Source organism: Myotis davidii, unplaced genomic scaffold (assembly GCF_000327345.1).
Source record: "Myotis davidii unplaced genomic scaffold, ASM32734v1 scaffold68, whole genome shotgun sequence".
NCBI classification, from domain to species: Eukaryota; Metazoa; Chordata; class Mammalia; order Chiroptera; family Vespertilionidae; genus Myotis; species Myotis davidii.
In genome coordinates this window covers 7,445,463-7,466,098 of record NW_006300376.1, presented here as the reverse complement: position 1 = coordinate 7,466,098, position 20,636 = coordinate 7,445,463, and positions in this window count along the sequence as shown.

Genomic DNA, 20,636 nt, shown 5'->3' with positions numbered 1-20,636 from the left:
GCAGGTAAGCAGTTGGGAGTCAGCAGTCCTGGATTGTGAGAGGGATGTCCAGCTGCCAGATGTCCTAAACCTGCAGTCGGACATCCCCTGTGGGGGTCCCAGATTTTAGAGGGTGCAGGCTGGGTTGAGGGACAATCCCCCCAGTACATGAATTTTGTGCACCAGGTCTCTAGTGTTTTTAATAAGATTTCTAATGAGGATTTTTATTTTTACCTCTTCTTCTTAACAGAGGGAAAGATGTTATCTCCTAATTATGTTTTAAGTTGATATAATGAAATTGCCATAGTCCGTTGTTGAAAAGCATTTATTTCATTACTTTAAATTACATAGGCAAAACCAATCCATCTATTTTCTGAACTATTATGTATTGCTTCCCAAATATCATATTTAGGCTTAACTGGAAGTCTTATCTCATTAGTCTTGCATAAAGCCATGTTCTTGGCCCAAAGACATTACTATATATTGTAGCATTAAATCACAAAACTTTTCTTTGGTTGAGCAACATAAATGGAACCTGATTAAAAGCATATTTTAAGTTTTAAAAATATATCTTTTATGTTTGAATGTAACTGCTGTAGAACCTTCAAAATTAGCTTGATTATGGTGATTATTTCATATTGCATACAGATATCAAAATATCAAGATGTATACTTTAAAATGTGTAATGTTTATTTGTCAGTTATAACTCGGTAAAGCTAGAAAAAAATCTAATTTCAAAGAAGGATCACAGATGCTATACTTACAGTATGTACATAAAAGATAGGTTGGCAAAAAAGAAAAAAACATGTTTTCCCTTCTTGAACTTAAATATATGCTAAGAACAGTTTGAAATTATGCTGAAATGTGTTTGGTATATATCAATGCACATTAGTGGACACTAGAGAGCAAGGTCACTTTTTAAGAGACACATGGTTTTGGGCAGAGCTTCTCAGGGCATAGGAGTATAATAATTTTTAGTCTCTTTCCATATCACACATTTTGACTCAAGATCATATTCCTTAGACAAACTTAGAAAATTTTTGGAAACATTTTCCAAATTTCTTTTAAACCTCTCTGAAAGGATAATTTAGTTACATTATACACCTCTTAGGTGTCTGCGGGTAACTTTCTTTATGAGAATAATTGTGTTTGGGAGCAGATCCTTCTTTTAATCAGGCTATATTCTTAATCTCAGGTAAAAATTTTTAAAAATCAGCACTTATATTGTTCACAGCAAAGCTATATTTTGTTTGAAACACTGGAAAATTATACAAATATAAAATAATTATAAACTTTTTATTGTAGAAAACTTTAAAGATAAACCAAAAAGTGGACAAAATAGTATAATGAAACCTCACGCATCCATGTCCTAGCTTCAACAATGCTAAACTCCTGGCCAATCTTATTTCATTCATTTAAGCCATTTTGAGAAAAGTGTCTTTTTTCTGCTATGCATTCTTTCTTTCTTCAATTGTTCAATAGCCACAATGTAACAGCGATTTTAAATAATGTCCTTGGTGAGACAGTGACAGAGAATATTTGGAAATTTTTTCTGCCCCTCTCGTCCTCACTTGTTTCAGGTGACAGTTCAGTCCTATGCCCTGTAAAGATATGGTGTAGCTGCATGGGGATAGCTGGAACGATTCCTGGGGGCTCTTGTGGTTGCCCTTTGCCTTGTCGATAACCAGTAGCTCATAGCGAGCTGTTTTTCAAAGAGCATGCTTTTTGTCTGTAGGCGGTGCTGAGCTAAGATGGCTGGCTGTCCTCTCCCTAGCTGCCTGTTTGTCATTGCTGGGAGAGTGAAGACTGAAACACATGTGGCAAGTCTAAACCTCAGAGACAAACGCACTGACCTTCGAGGGGGCAGCATTGGAGCATTTTGCATCAATCCTCTTTCCCACTTCTTGATGAAAATAATAACAGTAGAGGGCTTTGCTCTTAAGGAGACACTTCCTTTCTAAGTACTCTCTTTTTGTGTCTTTGCTGTCTCTGTTGTGTGTGTACAATGGAGAAAATAGCTCAGGAGACCCTTTGCCCAAACCTTTTAGGTTGTTATTTCATCTGTCTGTGGCAAACCGGAAAAGAAAACCATGTTAGGTCTTGCCTTATGGCAAATTCTGATCCACAGTTGCTGTTTTCCCACACTTATTTAAACTGCTTTGCACATCTACTGGCACAAAGGCCTGAGGGCCTCCTTCTGAGTGTGAGATACTTTTATACCTCCAGCCCACTGGCCTTGCCTCTGGCAGATGCAAACAAACAAACAAACAAACAAACAAAAGGCTGCTTGGGGCTGACGTCCAACAGTACAAACTGATTCATGGCCAGAACAGGAGAAGGCATATTAGAACCACTAGTATTGGCAACTGTTGTGTAATTTTTTGGGGTTAATATATCTATTGTCATGTAATCTTTTGAAGCGAATTAGCAATAAAAATAAAAAGCCCCCTTGGGAAAAATGACTGATTTTTTTATGAAGGCCTAGTTAAAAATGTGATCCCTACTGGCGATGGAGCCTGCAACCCAACCAGGTGTCCTGACCTGGAATAGAATTGGGGACGTCTTGGTGTATAGGACGATGCTCAGTCAACTGAGCCACACCGGCCGGGCCATACCTATATTCTTACAGCACGTGTAGAGTTTAAAAAGTCAGAGGTATTTCCATAGGAAGATGGAATTTCCCATCTGAAAGGTGAGAAAGCAAAGGGGAGTAAGCTTTCCCAACTGGCTTCTTCACTGTGTCCAACCTAACCCTTTGGGTTTAGTTTCATCCTGGTCCATTTAGCTTCAAGACTCAGAACTCAAAGTGTTTTATTGTGGCCCATTCAGCTAAAGGCTCTTTCTTGGCAAGACTATGTGGCCCTGTGGACAAATTTGTTATATAATCTGAGTGACCATTTTGTTCCATAGTAGCCTCTTATTATTCATGAACTCTAAATTGATTTATATTTTTAGTCTGTTTAATTTATTTTTTTTAAATTAACTTTTAGAGAGGGGAAGGCAGAGAGAAATCCATTTATTGTTCTATTTATTCATGCATTCATTGGTTGATTCTTTTTTTTATAATGATAAAAAACATAACATACAATTTTCCATCTTTTTTCAATTATAGTTCACATTCAATATTATTCTGTATTAGTTTCAGGTACACAACATAGTGGTTAAACAATAATATACTTTACAGAGTTGTCCCCCTGATATTTCAAGTACCCCCCTGGCCCATTCATAGATATTACAATATTATTTTTTTCCTCCATTGACCTCTCCCTGGCCACTCCCACCCCCCAGCACATACCCTCATTTCCCTAGTGACTGTGTCCATTGGTAATGCTTATATGCATGCATATAAGTCCTTTGGTTGATCTCTTAACCTCCCTCCCGCCCTGCCTTCCCTCAGAGGTTTGACAGTCAGTTCGATGCTTCTGTCTCTGTATCTATTTTTGTTCATCAGTTTATGTTGTTCACTACATTCCTCAAATGAGTGAGATGAGATCATGTGGTATTTATCTTCCTCCAACTGGCTTATTTCGCTTAGCATAATGCTCTCCAGGTCCATCCATGCTGTTGCAAATGGTAAGAGTTCCTTCTTTTTTACAGCCCATAGTATTCCATTGTGTACATGTACCACAGTTTTTTAATCCATTTGTCTGCTGATGGGCACTTAGGCTGTTGCCAAATCTTAGTTATTGTAAATTGTGCTGCTATGAACATAGGGGTGCATATATCCTTTCTGACAGGTGTTTCTGATTTCTTGGGGTATATTCCTAGAAGTGCGGTTACTGGGTCAAATGGGAGTTCCATTGGTTGATTCTTGTATGTGCCCTGACCCTGGACTTTCAGGATGATGCTTTAATGAGGTGAGCTATTTGGCCAAGGCCTGTTTAATTTCTTAATGTGCTGGACTAAACTCATACCTTCAATGGATGAAAGCGTCAGGTCATTGTTCTCTCTCTCTCTCTCTCTCTCCTTCTTCAGAATCTCACTGCCCACAGAGTCCTTCAGAACCTGTTGGCCTTAAGCTGCCTCACCACAATTTTTATGGTTCCTCATGCCCTGATGCTACTCCAGATGGGCATAGTCTATGCATGTGCCCCTGCCTTTCCATCTCTGTCCTTCGTAAGCAAGGGCTATTGGTTCTGATTAGTTTATTACACATTTATCAAGCATTTACTCTTTGTCCAGCATTGTGTTAGGAGGTGGAGAAATAAAGAAAATAAGGCATGATTCCTAACGTTTCAGAGTGAAAAATCTAATAAGAGATAAGCAAATAAGTTAATAATTTAAATATAATGTGATGTGTGATTAGAGATAGCACAGTATTCTATAGGGAGGGTTGCCATACCCAGTGTAGGACAGTCAGAGAAGGCTTCCTGGAGGAAGTGAACTGAACTGAGGTTTGAAGGGCAAGTAGGAAATAAGCAGATAAAGAGGGTCATGGAATTGAGGGCAGGTTTTCCTGGTAGAGGAAACTCAATTCAGGCTGGATGACTTCCTGAAGGATGGCAGGAATAATTTATCCAAGGGTAGCAAGGAAGAAAATGAAACTGTCATTTAACAAGATGACAATAAAGAAAGCTGGGGGTTAGTGAGAATGGGTGAGCTTCTCCATTCTCTTGGGTTTTTCCTGATTTTCTCTATACTTGAAGAAGGTATATTTTTTGGTGATAATTGGTCCTATTAGATACTAAGCTGAGGAAAACCTGGAAGGCATTGTCTTATATCCAAATACTGGACATAGATACACTGATGATAGCAATGAGGACTGAGGTTAGTATGTCATTTACACAGTTTAACCATCTATTCAACAAATGTTCTTTTTCATGGGTAGGTATTGTTAGGGGCTGGGCATATGTTGACAAACAAAACAGAGACCACTCTTGTCCCCTTTCTCCCTTGGACCATCTTACCCAGTAGGGAAGAAACTTAAAAGTAATTATAATTGTATTATGCACAGTGGGGGATTCTGACTAGTATATAAGTAAGAGTATGCTTAGCAATGCTATTTTCAAATATTAGTGGTGGTCTGAGCGCTCATACACAAGAGAAGATATCTGTAAAGAGTGTTACCCTTACCATTGGAGTAAAAGCTAGTAACTCTATGGTTGGGATTGCCTAGTAAAACTTGCCATATAAAGGAAGACTACATCTGAGCAAAATCATAATTTTATGGGTTAAAGCAAGTTGCTAATTTGAAAATCAAATATAATTCTTTTTACCAAAAGTCCAGGAATAGTTTAACCAAGGGCTCCATCTGTCAGTAGGGACTGCAATGTGGCCTCTAGGAGGTGAGGTAATGTCGCCAGAAGCTCACTTACTGTGGCCTGTAACCAATGGCTGACATCTAGGGCCACCAACCCCGGCTGCCTTGTGCTCTGTCTGGCCCCTGCCAAGTGGCTCCTACTCTCACTTCTGATTGCACCACTCCTCTAGCCTGAGGCGGGTATTTTCATTATGATCTATAATAACATCAAATGGACTTTGTAATGAATGAGCATCAGATACTGGAGACTTTTGATGGACTCAGCTCAGCAGGATGTGAAGAGGCTGCGCGAGGGTGAGGGGGTGGTTTGGGCTGGGTCTGACATGGCAGCGAGGGGACACACTTGCTGGACTTCTGCAGTCATTTGCTGAAGCAAATCAGAAACAAGGGGTCTTCTCAGTTTACCAAGGCATGAATTGTAAACAAAAATTTGTTTTTAGTAGCAATGCTGAATGAAAACAGAAGAAAATTCCTGGCTGGAAAGAAAGCTTGCTGTGTCTCCCATTATAGAAGTAAACTGTCCTTGGATCTCAGGATTCTTTCTCATGATCTGTCATGGACATTAAGGTCTGACTAGAATGAAGGCAGTTCTGTCTGGCTAGGGAGTATGTGGTGTGAGCAGGAAAAGAGTGAACCTGCATGTTTTTATGCTCTTCCCCAAGCTAATTATTTCTTACATTTTCTACTGATTGAATACTTACCCTATTCACCAATGAATGATGAGACAGTTTCCAGTGAGACTGTTACATACAATGTTATGAACAGTGAATAAGGTTTAGTAGATTGCATAGTTGTGGGGTGGGGAAGGGAGAGAGAATGATGGAACAAATGCCTGTGTACTGGGTGAGGTGAGAGAATTTGTCACTGGTCAGTGGATGTGACCTAAATTATTGGAGAAAGAAACTTTAAAAATCATATCTGATATAGGAGGTGGGTTGTACTTCAAATTTCAAATGTGCACATCCAGATAACTGGGAACTAACATCATACTTGATTCACCCAGTGCCCTCAATAATGTTTGTTAAATTACTTGAGCATCAGCAAAAATAATTTTTAAAATTTCTGCCCACAATCTAGTGTGAGGTCTAAGACACTTGTATGACAGGAACCAGTAGTATGGGAGAAGGCATGAATCAAGGTCTGGAAAGCGAATGAGGTAGAGGTGGGGTGCTTCCCAGAGGAAGCAGAGGGTTGTTCAGGGAAGTAGTGCTTGCCAGGAAATGGCAGGTGTCAACTTGGGGACAGTCGGAGGAAGGTTTGAGCATTAGACAGATCCTTCAGGAAATAAGGAGCTAGTGCATGCTCTTGGTCAAGGAGAGAGACAGTAGAGAACACAGAGTTGAGGCGTTGGAGAACTGAACAGCACTGATGAGATGGGGACTCCAGACGGGTCGTAGCCTGTTGTCTGAGTACTGACACAGAGCTGAGATGGTGGGTGGACTGGAGTATGGCTTCAGAAGTCAGACATGTTTTAGATGAAGGATTGGAAAAACGTGGTGAAGAATTAGATGTGGGAGGGTGAGAAAAATGTGAGTAAAAAATAACCTCCAGTTATAAATCATGGAGTTATAATTATAGTGGTCCAAAAGAGTTAACAGAACAACACATCCCTTCAATGAGGACCTGCATTAGGAATTGCTAAGGGGGTTTCTCTGCAATTAATGAGTGGTTCCGATTATTAAAGGAGAATGGAAGAAGGTTGACCTGTGACATGCAATTTTAAGTCTGAGTTTGTTTTTTCGAAAACTTTGGATCTATAACGGATACCCGAAGAATTCTCTTTTTATTTAAAAGAGCATACAGAATAATTGCTACTTATACTGGTGTGTTTTTTTCTTTGCAATTGAAAAATGTTTTCTCAAGAGATATAGAATTGTAGAGACAAATGTCTGAGATTTTTCAGAGTGGTGCTAGGAAATGACAAGTATCTAACCCATTAGTATATTTAGAATTCAAGACAACAGAAAGGAAGCGAATTACAGGCCAACATCCCTCATGAACATAGATGCAAAAATCCTCAACAAAATTCTAGCAAATCGGATCCAGCAGTACATCAGAAAGATCATATACCATGACCAAGTAGAATTTATCCCAGGGATGCAAGGACGGTACAATATCTGCAAATCAATAAACATGATACATCACATAAACAAATTGAGAGATAAAAATCGCATAGTCGTATCAATTGATGCAGAAAAATCATTTGACAAAATCCAACACCCTTTCTTGATGGAATTCATACAACTGGTTTTCCTTTGGGAGTCCCTGTTTGTGCCTTCTGGCCAGTGGAACTACTGAAACGAATGCTGGCTATCCAAAAACAAACTGTGCCATGATATCCAAGAACCCCTTTAGAATCAAGCCTTAAGATCTGGGTCAGTCTTGGTTTCTGGTTCTTATCACATGAGATTTGAGCTTTTTTCTCCCAGTTTATATGATTTATCACATTATTAATTGATTACTGGGTAGCTAGGAGGTAATTCCATCATGCATGAGTTTTGTAAGACTCTGTAAAACATACATGCTTTCGCCATCATTCGCTTGGGGTTGCAGACAGAGTGTCTGGCACAGTTACACAAATAGTTACCACACACACTGTATGCAGTGTGGTCTGTGTGTTCCAGAACGAACAGAAGAGCAGGTGGGGATTTTCTTACACAAAATGTAATAGCCAATTTTTGTACCTATTCTTACCAAAATGTCTACAATCACGGAACTCTTCTGATTCTCATTGCAATGTAAATTCATATATTGTAATATTTGTTTTGAAAATTTATATACTGGCTCACCATATGAACATGTTCTCATTGCCTACTCAGGCCTTTGAGCAATTTGCAGTCTTTTGTTAGCAAATAAAGGCCCTCAGAGCCTCCTATTTTGAGCCCCAAGTTTACCAGCTGCTATCCACTACTGGGCCTCATTAGAGGCCTGCTGCTCTGCTGAGAACCACACCACATGCTACACCCTCTCTTGTCTGCATATTAGCCTGTTGCTGCTCCTTAAATTACCTGGTACAAAAGCTTGCTCTATTTCTCCACAGAGAGCTACCACTCCTATCCAGTTTGAAGAGGCTCTATATCATGATCCTCAAACTAATTAAGGTTTGTGAGCAGGCCACAGGTTGCTATAGAGGAACTTTCCTGAGGGCTGATATCTATGAGGACTTTTTGTTTGTTTTTTGGCAAAAGATGACTGCTGCTGTATCTTATGTTCAAATGTCTGATTTTTAAAGTAAAAAATTATGCTTTCTTGTTTTAATCTAGGTGATATAATTCATTTTATATTTTAAAAGTTATTTTCTAAGGGAAGTAGAACATGATATTAATTAAGAACAGTTGAAATAAAAAACAAAGTATTTTCAGGGATGAGGCTAGTAAACATACTGGGAAAGAACTTCCATGAATATTTATTGGCTATTATAGGTTATATTCAGTATTTATGTTAATTGGGCACTATTATTTATATTTTTAAATGAAAATATTATATATACACATACATAACGTTTAAGAGGAATTTAGTGGCTCAAGAAATGAATGAAATAGTGTCAGTTTCATTATGCCAAATGAACAAAATAAAATGGCAGGATTTCTGGGATGAGGATTTTGATGTTTTCATTACAAATTCAGAGGAAATAGTGGAATTACAGATATTCTGAATTTCCAACAAAATAAATTGATAAAAATCTGACTAATGGCATAGAGCATTCCAGTTAATTCACACTGTCAGTGAACAGAGGATGGTGAGTGTATCTGCCTAGTGTTGTCCTGAGAGCTTCAGAGAGATAGTAAATGCTTTGGAGGAGCAGGAAAGTAAAGAATATTTTGGTTAATCAAATCATATCATGCCAACCTTTCCTATAGGTGCATATAAACCCTTTAAAAGTAACTGTTGGGCAGGCACAGGGCCTGCGGCAGCTTCAGCTGAGACTTCAGTGTACACAGCACTTGAACCATTTGCTGATTGGAAATGAACTCTAAGGGGACTGTTTGTGGGGGTCTGCCATGTCTTGTGGTGGGGATGGGTAGATGAGAAGAGAGTCTTCTTCCTCTTGGAAGTTGGCCATGGTGATTATTTAAAAAAGTATTTATTAAGGACTTATTATGTGCCAGGTATTCTATTAGGTACTGGAAGGACAAGGGCAAAAAGACAGACATAGTTCCTGTCCCTCTGAAGCTCATGGATGGGTGGGGGATAGAGACAGATAAACAGAAAATTGCTCTGAGTGTTAATTGGAGCTCTAACGGCAGAAAGCAGAGTGTGCTGAGAGGACAGATTGTTCCTGCAGGTAGCAGAAATCAGCCATGCGTAGGCCCGGCCAGAGAAACAAGCCTGGGGTTTCTGGCCCTCACTCTCCTATTGGGCATTTTGGGCCTGGAAACATCAACCTTCACCTGCAGTTCTAAAAACGACCATTGTGGTAGTTATCTCAGGCGGCTGCTTAGGGGCTTTTAGTTTATCAAGAACTAGGGTGATTTTATCTGTTCAGAGAGTGTGTGTGTGTGTGTGTGTGTGTGTGTGTGTGTACACACAACAGATATATTTTGCTATGCCATTTGAACGTAAGTTGTAGACATCATTAGACTTTAGTATGCCTCTCCTAAGAATAGGGTTTATTTTTAACTAAGAATAAGGTTTATTTTCTGCATAAATCGTAATAACATTATCTCTAAAAAATATTAACAGTAACTTGTTGAAATTATCTAGTATCTAGTTCATATTAAAATTTCCCCATTAATGCATTATAATTAATTATTATATCTTGCTACTCCCTTTCCACCCTACAAGTAACCATTATCCTACTTTTTTAAACCTGTCAGATCGATATTTTTATGCTTTTGCTACATATATTATAATTGTTTTTGCTTAAAATTTTACTTAAGAGGTCCTGTATGGGATGCATGATTCAATTTTTATTAACTCAACATGTTTTCAAGATCTATCCATGTTACCACATGTAGATCTAATTCATGCATTTTTAACTGCCATAAAATACCATAATTTATCAATTTCTCTATTGAAAGACATTTAGATTGTTCACTTTTTTTTTCCCGCTAGCCAAATTACTTTGCGAGTCTGTTATTAAACTAGGAAGGGGTTTTTGCAGATAAGTTAACTTCTTAGTACTTCTCTTACGCAAGTCCTTCTGAGACTTCTGCTGTGAACCTGGTGACATTTTTAGTACCTGTTTTCTTGGCAGCTCCAGTGTCAGATGGCAGCACAGTCTTCTTTGCCCTCCATGGTCTCTCATGACCACCTTTTGCTGATATTGTACGCCAGAGGCTCTCGAGTCTGGCGGTACATTAGAATTATCTAGGGAGATTTAAAATAGACGAATGCTTCGGTCCCATCCCTGAAGACTCTGATTTATTTGTTCTGGGGATGGGGCATGTGCAGCCAGGATTCAGAACCACAGGCGGCCATTATGGGAGTCACACAGGGTCTTACTGCAAGAAATTGGACAGCTGGGTTGTATCTTAGCTCCTGGTGATGTTGGCACTTAGAACCTGAAGAAGGCTGCAAAAGGTAAATGGCTGAAAAAATAAAACAAAGATAAATGGCTGTATTTCCCACAAACCCTAAGCTTTGGGTTATATTCCACAATTATTGAAAATCTTCCATTGGAATGTGACAGATGAGAGAACTAACCGTAAAGTCTCTTCTTTGATGTAATTTGATACATTTCTATCTAATTATTTATCTCATTGTTTTAGTATTAAAAAAGTTTGTCTCTGAGATGTTGATGTGTTCCTGTTACTAGAGAATGAAAAAGATATTATGGGTAATGATTCCCTTTTCGTCTTGGCTCTCAGGAGTTCTTCTGGAAGGAAAACATTTTTTGAGCCAAACAACCTGGCAGGTACTTTACCTACAATATCTCATTTAATTTTTAAAGCAACCATTTGATGACATTATCCCATTTTGCATTTAAGAACATAGAGGTTTGGCTTTTTCTGCACCGCCCAGGGGGTGGCCCGTACGGCGCTGCTCTTGGTTCCCCCGTAACTTAAAGGGAAACGTTCACAGTGTCCTGAGTCTTTAATGTTCTGCAAATGGAGGAGGAGAACATCCTGGAGTTCAACCCATTTAGATGGCACCAACCTTGACTTCCAAATGGAACAGCACCTCTACAAAAGGAAACGTGATGGCATCTGCATCATCAATCTGAGGAGAACCTGGGTGATAATAAGGTGAAATCTAGACATAAATGCATCTGAAAGCAGAGGCTGTACAAGGTTGTTCCAGTCCTTACATAAATGCACAAACTTGTGCAGAGCTGTTTGGGAAAATAAGCATCCAATATTTCAGCTGATGTGAGAAGGCAAAGCACAATGCAGGTGGGATTGACAGGCAGCAGTGGTTGGGTTATAGCTGACAATGATGCCAACTTCGCTGAAATATTTGATTAAATAAGGCCTGAGGTAAAGTAGCTTTCATAAAGGATAGGGAATGGGAGGAATAGGGGGTATGTATCCCTGGAAATTAAACCTCATTTAAGGTGGAAAAACAATGACTAATTAAACCACCACAATTTTGTACCTCATTGGCAGACTGTGGGAGAGGGTAAGAGAGGAAAGATTGCTGTGATTTGTTCAGGTGCCTAGAAAATTTGGAACAGGAAAAACCAAACCACCTGTGAACAGAATGCCCTGCTTGTTCTGGCCGAAGCCTTGAACGTCTAAGATGTTGGCAGAGAATCCAGGTAGAGAGAGCATGTGTGGGGGCCATTTGGGGGATAGTAGGGTGCTGGAGAGCAAGCTCTGTTGTTGCTCATGGCAGGATGTTCCCTGTGTCTCTCCCTGTCAATGCAGATGGCACACAGAGGGGTTTGTGTTGACTCTTTGCCACCTTCTGTACAATCAAAGACATGTTTCCTCTCCACACATCTACTCTCTGCTTGGGAAAGGTGCCTCAAGCGAAGTCACAAAGACACTGGTTAGCTAAGCTTAGACAGGCTCATTGGGTTTTGATGGAAAACTGCACACCCAATTTGTGAGACTACTTTTTAATCTTTCTCCATACAAAATTCTCGTTTTCTTCTAGGCAGAATATTGTTTAGGTCTGATTTTAGTTCTTGGAGCCCTAGAATTTACTGGGAGCTATTTGAAGTGAAGCACCTCAATCACCCTTGACCTGGCTTTTTTTCAGGTCTATGGAGGGAGCTTGACTTGTCCAAATTCCCAGAATGTTAGCTCCTAATATAGAATTGCTAAGTATGGCAGCTGTTATGGCTGAATTGTGTCCTCTTCAAATGCATATGTTGAAGCCCCGATCCCCAGTGTCTCAGAATGTGCTAGTATTTGGAGATGGAGCCTTTAAGGAGGCGATTAGGTTAAATAGAGGTCATTAGGGTGGGCACTAATTCAATCTGATTGGTGTCCTAGTAAGAAGATGAGATTTGGTCACATGGAGAGTCGCCAGGGATGCATGCACAGAGGAAAGACATGTGAAGACCTAGCAAGAAGGTGGTTATCCTGCAAGCCAAGGAGAGAGGCCTCAGGAGAAGCCAAACTGGCTGACACCTCGATTTTGGGCTTCTAATCTCCAGTGCTGAAATGAAATAAATTTCTGTTGTTTAAGTCAGCCAGTCTATGACTGACTTTAAAGAGAGGAGTCACTTTCTTTTCTTTTCTTTTTAATATATCTTTATTGATTTCAGAGAGGAAGGGAAAGGTAAAGAGAGATAGAAACAATTAATGATGAGAGAAAATCATTGATTGGCTGCCTCCTGCACGTCCCCTACTGGAGATCAAGCCCGCAACCCAGACATGTGCCCTTGACTGGAATTGAACCTGGGACCCTTCAGTCCTCAGGCTGAAGCTCTACCCTCTGAGCCAAACCAGCTAGGGCAAGGAGTCACTTTCCATTTAACACCTTGATTAATCAATCTTTTCTCATTTCTATTACCTTAGTGAGTGGGGGCAGCTAGTTATTTTTCAGTTTACTAATACTTTGAATTAGCAAAGCATTTAAAAACGTTTTCTTGTAGAAAATTTCAAACATATACAAAAGTAGATAGAAAAAAAAGTAGATAGAACATTATAACTGTCAACAATTCAGAAATAACAGAAGTAATTAATAAAAGTTTATTGTGCATACACCAAAAAGATACTTTGCTAGGAGCACTTCAACCAAAACATGGAATGAGGCTCAGGGGTATATTGATTAGAAAGCAGTGACTATTTGTTCTTCATAGTGATTGGTTATAATATTAGAATTTTCATATCAACCATGGAAACAGTTCAAGTTTTGCCTATGATTGCCAGAGGCATAGCAAGAAATGACCCAGGTCAAGTTAGTCTTGCAAAATAAGCTAAAATTGAGCTTTGTGTAACTGAAATTGTTTTGTGTGCTCAGGAAATTTTCAAGGTTGGTCTCAATTTTTTATTTAACACATTGAATCCTCTATACTCACTACCCAGCCTCAACAACCCATATATCACAGCCAATCTGCTCTATCCACCTCTGCATCCCTCCTCCTCAAATTACCCTGAAGCAAATCCTGAGCATGATACCTCCTTATCGGCAGATATCTCAGGATGTATCTGCAAAAGACAAGAACTTGAAAGAAACAAAACCCAAATTCCATTATCAACACCTAACATTTAAAAACAATTCTGTAATATGGGAAACATCTAGCTAGTATTTAAAATGTATTTCAATTATCTGATAAATATAATAATTAAAAAACAGCAACAGTTTGTTTCTTTGAATCAGGATCCAAATAAGACGTAGCCATCTGTGGTCAGAGGCTACAAGCCCGGGGATGGAAATGCCTGCTGAGGATGATAGAAAGTGAGGAAGGAGTAGGCCACCTACGTATAGCCTTTCTGTGAAAAATAAAATATGTTTATTATTAATCCGCTGCCTGCCAGGGATTCAGTTACTAGCACACAGAGGTAGCTTAATGATTCAGTATGGAAACAATATTGTTGATTACAGGATATGCTAAATAGGTTGTGTGATTGTGGGGCATATGGATGGAGACTATATCTGGGTTTAAATACGCGGGGGCTATTTTAACTCCAGCTTTTCTTCTTGAAGAATATTTCTCTTCTACATTAAGTGAAGTAATTTCATGTCAAATTTGTAAAAATCTCAATCCTCCACCGTAGAACATTTTTATTTCCTGAAGCTGAAAACTTTTGATATATCAAGATATTTCTCAGACAAACAGTTTTTGGAGTTTCTCAAGTAGAAAGGAATGGGAATGTTGTCATCCTATATTATATCACTTTGAAGGGTGAAAACACTAAGGTTTAGAAATGACTTGAGATTTTCAGTCAATATCGCCAGCACTTTGCAACTATTTCCCAGAAAATAATTTTTTTTTCCTTTTGCTTTAGCCATAGTGCTGTTGAAGTTCTAATGGTTAGTTTGTGCGGACTTGAACTAACTGGCTTTGCCAGTCACTGAGGATGTGGCTGGATTGCAGGTGTGAGGTGAACATTTGAAAAACCAAACAAATTGGTAAAGGGGAAATATACAGGAATAAATAAGACAATACATATTGTTAATCTAATACATATAGAACATTTAATATAAGCAAGGCACTTTTTGATCTCTTTATAGGTGTTAAGCCATGCAACCCTCACAGTTTTATGAATTTTTACTAACCGCCTATTTTATAGATGAGGAAACTGAGTCACAGAGAGATTGAGAAACATGCACAGTCACACAGCTGTCAGTGGAACAGCTGGAATTCAAACCCATGCAGTATAGCTCAAGAGGCCATGTTCCGAACCTCTGTATTCTTGTGCCTCCTATGGATTTATATATAAGAGAAAAGGATGGTGAAACTCAGTACTTATGATACAGTCCATGGTTTGGTTTTCTGAAAGGATGTGGGGGAGACTTTTTCTTGAATTCCCCAGGCTCTTTCAGTCTGTCATGGCTTTATTTTATTAATAACTGTCTTAACACTTGGGCCCTCTTTCTTGGGCTGCACAGTGGCACAGCTGTGTAAGAAAAGCAATTAGAGTTTAACAAAGAGATGCTAATTGTTTATAGATGCAATGGGAAAAAAAGATTTTGGAAGTTATTGTTATGGTTGCTGAAGGCAGGCTGAGAGTGGTGGCATATACTTATTGTACTTTTATCTGGTATTCCTCAGCTCAGTATATCGTCAATTACAATTGACTGCAAATTCTCTATACAGCCTTATTTTGCTACAATTTTCAGACATTTCTTTGCTATATACACAGGATGAGCAGCTTTCAGAGCTCAGTGAGAGCAATAAAAACGTGACCATCATTAAGGACGATGGGAAAAATCTTACATTAGGTTTCCCTGGAGTGAATTTTGTATGTATGTTGAGGGTTTTGTTTGTTTGTTAACTAGTGATTGGGATGATACAGATTACATGGAAATTAAAGATGAAGTCTGTGGTTTCTTATGCAACATGAATGTTCTCTTCTACCTATGTTTGTCAGAGAGATATTCTGTATCTGACATATTGAAAGAATGGAAAAAAACTTGGAGTACTTAATTTGTAACATTGGTGGTTATTCTGAGATTTTTTTTAAAAGAAGGGTAATGTCCTTAGGGCCACTCGTAGCATTCACGGTGTCTGTGTGTGCTAAAAAAAAGGTGCAACCTCTGAGATTACAAATTGCATACAGGTCCCTGTTTAGGAAGATCGTTAGAAAAAAGACGACACAGGTTTGCAACAGAGTAAGGGCTGGATTTCCAAGCACATCCGTCCCCCGGAGTTGCATGCCTTGGCTGAAGATGCAACCATGCGTGATGGCCCTGGGAATTCTGCAGACAATTCAGTAAGATTATAAAAGGGTATGATTTGATTTATACCGGAATAGTTGTATGATTTTACACTGAGGTAAAATTACAGATGATACTTGTCTTCAAGAAAGCGGGCACCTTTTGGTGCAGGCACATGTTGTAAGACTTCATTCTTTTTTAAAAAAATATATATTTTATTGATTTTTTACAGAGAAGAAGGGAGAGGGATAGAGAGAAACATCGATGAAAGAGAAACGTCGATCAGCTGCCTCCTGCACACCAGTGGTGCCTGCAACCAAGGTACATGCCCTTGACTGGAACTGAACCTGGGACCCTTCAGTCCGTAGGCTGATGCTCTATCCACTGAGCCAAACTGGTTAGGGCAAGACTTCATTCTTTAAAGCACAACAATAACAGTGTCTAATTCCTCAGATTTGCCTTGAGACTTGCCCCTTACAAATAAGATTCATGTTTTAAAAAAAAGTGCAGGTAATCATCAAGTAGCTCTTGAACATAAGGTATTGTACTAGATGTGGAAAGTTGGGGGCAGATGGAAATTAATGATCTTTGAATTATGATTTCCCTTAATTGGTATCCCCATAAATTTTATAAAATTATTTAATTTTTATATTTTTAATAGCTCTTGAATAAGGACTGGGATAAGCTTGAAATTACCTGGGTTATCATAAATTTTTATTAATGCAAAGAAAGAGGATATTGGTACTAACATCTTCTCAGTATAGCAAAAGCTTTCTGCTGGACTTCTTATGCCATGAAATTTCAGTAAGGCAAAAATTTTCCTACATCTAAGAGCTCTATCTATCTATCTATCTATCTATCTATCTATCTATCTATCTATCATCTATTTACACACACACACACACACACACACACACACACATATCATAAGATGTAATGATTGAGTGGTAGAATTTTTTCATTTTATTGTACTTCACAGACATTGCATTTAAAAAATTACCATTACATACAATATTATGTTAGTTTCAGGTGTACAATATAGCAATTTGACATTTATACAACTTAAAAAGTGATCACCCTGATAAATCTAGTAGAGTGGTAAAATACTTTATACGTTTTGGCACAAGTCCTTTATCAGAATGTGTTTTGCAAACACTTGCTTCCAGTCTGTGTCTTATTTTGCATTGTATTCTTGCATTTGCAGTCTAAATACATGGCTTGTTACAAATGAAAGCTGAAGAGCATTTGTATAATATAGACATTCATTTAAAAAATCTTCCAATGGACATAAGACACTGGGGGATAGAGGAGGCTAGGGGATTGTCTAGGGCGGGTGGAAAAATGGACACATATGTAATACCCTTTGTAATAAAAAAATTAAAAAAAATCTTTTATTATGGAAAAGTAAAAATATACATGAATTTAGAGAGAATACAGTAAAATTCACCCTTAGATGTACAGTTTGATGAGTTTTAACAAATATATAATTATATAACATATTTAAGATATGGAATATTTTCATCAGTCTCAAAAGTTGGTTTGTGCTTTTTTGTAGTCAGTCCTCTCCCAATATCCACGGGCTCTGGCAACTGATCTCTGTCCTATAATTTTGCTTTTTCCAGAATGTTATATAAATGGAATCAAATAGTATTTTGAGTTTTTTTGCTTAGCATAATATTTTTGAGACTTACTCATGTATCAGAAGTTAATTCTTTTTTTATTGTTGAGAAGTATTCTATTTCATGGATGTAGCACAACTTATTTATCCACTAAGTAGTTGATATATATTTAGATTGTTTCCAGGTTTTGGCAGTTATGAAGAAAGCTTCTATTGTGATTTATATAAGGTGTTAATATGGATGTATGTTTTCATTTATCTTAGGTACATACCTTGGGGTCATATTGCCATTAGGTTATATGGTAAGTGTATGTTTAACTTCATAAAAAATTATCAAACTATCCTCTACAGTGGCTGTGCCATTTTGTATTTTCACCAGGAATATATGAGGGTTCTTGATGTTGTTATTTTTTAAATTAAATTTTAGCTATTGTAATAGTGAGGTGTAAAGTGCTGTCTTGTAAGTTGCATTTCCCTAATTACTAATATTATTGAGCATTTCCCCATGTACTTATTTGCCATTTGTATTTCTACTTTGGTGAAATGTATGTTTTTCACCTTTCCTATTTTTAAAAATTGGTTGTTTAATCTTTTATAATTAAATTACAATTATGTTCTGGACATAAGTCCTTTGTCAGATATGTGTGTTTTGCAAATATTGTCTTCTACCCCCTGGCTCATTTTGCCTTGGCTTTGATGTCATATCTAAGAAATCTTTGCCTGACCCAAGGTCACCAAAGTTTTCTCCTGGAAGTTATATGGTTTTAGGTTTTACATTTAGATCTATGATCCATATTGAGTTTACTTTCGTACGTGATGTGAGTAAGGATCAAGATAGATAGATTTATTTATTTATTTATTTATTGCATATGGGAATCCAATTAATTGTTTCAACACTAAATTTAAAAAATTATTTTTTACCGATTAAGTTAACTTGGCACCTTTGTTGAAAAATCAATTGACCATATGTTGTGGGCCTCTTTCTGGACTCTTTGTTGTACTCCATTTTGCTAATGTCTCACTGTCTTGATTACTGTGGCTTGATAAAAATTGTTGAAATCGGGTAGTGTGGGTCCTATAACTTAGTTCTTGTTTTTCAAAATTGTTTGGATATTCTAGGACCTTTCCTTTTTCATGGAAGTTTAGAATTACCTTGTCAGTTTCTATAACAACCCTGCTGGGGTTTTGAGATTGCATTGAATCTATAGATCAAAATTGGGAGAACTGATCTCATAACAATATTGCATCTTTTAATCCATCAACACAGACAGGTCTTTTTAAAAATTTAGGTCTTCATCAAGTTCTCTCTTCAATGTTTTATAGTTTTCAGTGGAGCAATATTGCATATGTTTTTTTAAATGTACCTTTAAGTATTCCATGATTTTTGATGCTATAGTAAATGGTACTTAAAATTTTAATTTTAATATTTCATTGCTGGTACACAGAAATGCAGTTGAGTTTTGAATATTGACCTTGTATCCTGCAACTTTTCATTCCAGTGCTTTCTTTAGATCTTTGGGATTTTCTATGTAGTCAATTATGATGTCTGTGAATAAAGGCTGTTTTATTCCTTTGTAATCTGTGTGCATGTTATTTCTTTTTCTTGTCTTAATGCACTGCCTAGCATCTCCAGTATAATGCCGAGTAAGTAAGAGTGGTGAAAGCAAAAATTTGTACCTTGTTCCTGATCTTAACAGAAATCCATTCATTCTTTTGCCCTTAAGTATGACATTAACTGTGGATTTTGATAAATGCCCTTTATCAAATTGAGAAAGTTTTCTTCTATTTTTAGTTTGCTGAGAGTTTTTATCATGAAATTATGTTGAACTTTGTTGTCTTTTCTATATTGATTTTTAGCTTTTATTCAATTGATAGGGTGAATTGCATTGATTGAGTTTCTAATGTTGAACCAACTTTGCAGATCTGAGAAAAACCTTACTTATTCATGGTGAATTGTTAATTGCATGTTTAGCTAGATTATCCTATCTAATAATAGACAAACATGGTAATTGATTGTACCTTCGCTACGCCTCCCATTGGCTAATCAGCACAATATGCAAATTAACCACCAACAAAGATGGTGGTTAATTTGCATATGTAGGCTCCAAGTGGTGGAGCGGAAGCCTGACGGCCCAGGGCCGGCGGAGCAGCGAGGCCTCACAGCTTTGGGGCCGCTGGAGTAGCAAGGCCTGACGTTTCTGGGGCCGGCTCCGGCCAGAACTCGGCCAGAGCGAAGGCCTGGGCCCCAGGTGCCGGAGGCAAACCGGTGCCAGCAGCCAGGGGAAAGGAAGGCCTATTGCATGAATCTCTTTGTGCATCAGGCCTCTAGTTTTGTTAATAATTTGGTAAGATTATTTGTTCTGAAATCTACTTTACCTGATATGAATATAACCACCCATTTTTCTTTTAATGTATTTGCTTGGTATATCTTTTAGATTCCTTTACTTTTAACCTATGTATGTCTTTATATTTAAGATAAATTTCTTATAGATAGGATGTCTTGTTTTTTAAATCCAATATGACAATCTGTCTTTTAATTGGGGTGCTTATATATTTTAATTAAATCACTTATAAGTACTTATATCATCTTGTAGTTATTTCTAATTGCCTCATTATTTTTGTTTATTTTTTTCTTTTCCTGCCTTCTTTTATGGTTCCATTTTATCTTCACTATTGGTTAATAATCTCGTTTTAAAAATAGTGGTATCACTCTGGTTTACAATATGCATTTTTAAGTTATAATATTCTACCTTCAAATAATATAGTAAAATGTATAGTATAAGAACCTTTTAACAATAAACTTCATTTCCTCTCTCCCCTATTGTGTGCTATTGATGAATATATTTTACTTCTTCAAATGTTATAAAGCCCATAATACATTATAACTATTTTTGTTTAGTTAAATATATTTTAGACTAATTAAAAATAAGAAAACAATGAATGTTATGTTTATTTATCCCATTTCCAGGTTCTTCATTTTTTTTTTTTTTTTATAGATACAGGTTTCTGTCTGTAATATTGTTACTTTTGACTTAATTAAGATGGCGGCAGAGATAAACACCG